Here is a 2,488-nt window from a genome sequence, read left to right as displayed (position 1 = left end):
TAATAGATCAGGAAGTCTGGAAAATACAAATGAAAATGTACGAAAACCTAACATGGGGTGGTTCGCCATAAAAAAAGTTCAGGGGCATTCCTGACACGAATTTTTTTCAATAAAAGGATTAATTCAAAATTTATGAAAAAAATCAAATTTATTTTCCTATACTAAAGCAAAAAAAAACAAGACGTTCAAATTAAAAAAATAGACCAGTTCAATATTTATAGAAAAAGAATTTTCCCGTTTCTAAAAAATTGAGAAGTTCAGATTAAATTAACATAGCAATTAAATGATTACTAAAAACTTAGATTTGTAACCGCTACTAAAGAAAAAAAAATAGATGTTCAAAATAAAAACGAAGCAGTGACAAATTCATGTAAAATGGATTTTCATAATTTTTAAAAAACCTATAAATTCGAATTGAATAACCAAAGCAGTTCGATATTTGCTAGAAAAACTCGTATTTTCCGGTACTAAAGAAAAAAAAAATGAGAAGTTCAAATAAAAAGCCGGAGCAGTCGAATAAATATTAAAAAAAAAGGATATTCCCTGTTTCTTAAAAAATCTAGAAGTTCAAATTTAAAAAGTTGATCATTTCAAAATTTATATTAAAAATGGACTTTCCCATTTCTAGAAAACCTAGGGGTTCAAATTTAGAAGGCGAAGAAGTCCAACGTTTATTACAAACCCAAGAAGGCCAAACTAAAAAAAATGAAGCATTTCAACACAAATTTATATAAAAAGGGACTTTCTCCCTTTAAAAAACCCCTAGAAGTTCAAATCTAAAACACTGAGCGGCTTGATGTTATTAAAAGACTAGGATTCTTTTCTGTTACTAAAAGAAATAAAACCATTTTTTTATGTTTTTGTATGTTATTAAAAGACAAGGATTTTATAAGATGGTCGTGTGTTGGTGTGTTCGGTTTGCTTGTGCTATGGATACGCTTTTCCATTATTTTTGAAATAATTCAGAAGTTCTTACATACAAAATACAGAAGTTCAAAAATAAATTTTTGTAGCAAAATTCACATGCGAAAAATATGCTCAGATTTGTTGCAAGAAGGTCACGTGCACCTCCGTTCACAGTTTAGAATTTATATTGCGGGACGTCTGACCTCCAATTACATGTTTTAAAATTGCAAAAAGTGATGTCCGACCTTCAATAGCGCGTGATATCGACGTACACACAAGAATGTGACCGAAGTTTATAGTGAAAACAACGAGAAGTTCAAGTACTGCAAGGAACTCATTTCAGGTGAGAATAAAAGTATAGAAAAATAAAAGCTTAAAAGGTTTGTTGAAAGAAGTTCAAGTGCTCTGTCCGGAGAAGTTCAAAAATTCTTGCGAGAGAGGTTCACCTTGTATTTCCATGTTCGATTTTTTCCGTATAAAAATCGAATACAATTCTTTACTCAAAAATATAAAAAGGTGAAGTTCAAATTGAAATAACAGAGAAGTTCGGAGTTTATTAAAACCTAGGATTTACCTGTTCAAAAAATTAAAAAACACAACGCCATTTTTTGCACTTTTAAAAACAACTCATAAACGAAAAAAATGGTTGCTAGAAGTTCAAGTGCTCGGCAAGGAAAATTTTTAAAAATTCTTGTGAGAGAGGTTCATCATGTATTTAGATGTCCAAAATACATAAAAAATATGTTGTTTTTGTGTTTTAAAATAATTCTCTCAAACCAGAGAGAAGTTCAAAGTGATAACAACCGAAAGTTCACGTCCTACATGGTGTGTATTTCATATAAGAAATATACAATAAAGTGAAACAGAGTGAAGTTCAAACAGACATGCCCCAGAAGTTCAATTACTTCACGTAGTGCAAAAAACACCACGTAAAAAAATCACCACGTCAAAAACAGAGTGAAGTTCGAATAGACACGTCCTAGAAGTTCAACTACTTCACGCAGTGCAAAAAACAACACGTTAAAAACAGTGTGAAGTTCGAACAGACATGCACGAGAAGTTCAACTACTTCACGCAGTGTATTTCCATTTGCGATGAAGGCAGAAATCACGATCTCTTCATTTTCTAATTTACTTCAAAACAGTAGGAAATCATTTGTGTAAGTTCAAGTCCTTCATCGGAGAATGTTCAAAAAAATATTGTGAGAGAGATTTGTACAAAAGAAATATCATTTGTGTGACATTGACGAATGTATGAGAAAATTACAAAACGAAAATACGTCACGGAAGTTCAACGTGAAAACAACTGGAAGTTCAACTACTACATGGAATGAATTTCAAATGAAAAACTTTTAAAACCGTTGCGAGTATGAAAAAGTGATCAACACGGGAAAGTTGCGTGTCTACAACAGCTTTCCATCGGTATATCACTTCCTTAATTCCGGTGAGTGTTCCGGTGCGTGGATGGAGAGCCACGGGCAAAAAAAAAAAACACGTGAAAAAACAAAGTGAAGTTCAAGGTTTCATACCGAGAAGTTCAGGTACTTCACGCGATGCATTTTTCACGAATCTGTTTCGCGATA

This window comes from Triticum dicoccoides, chromosome 1B (assembly GCF_002162155.2).
Source record: "Triticum dicoccoides isolate Atlit2015 ecotype Zavitan chromosome 1B, WEW_v2.0, whole genome shotgun sequence".
Lineage (NCBI taxonomy): Eukaryota > Viridiplantae > Streptophyta > Magnoliopsida > Poales > Poaceae > Triticum > Triticum dicoccoides.
This window is presented reverse-complemented; position numbering follows the sequence as displayed.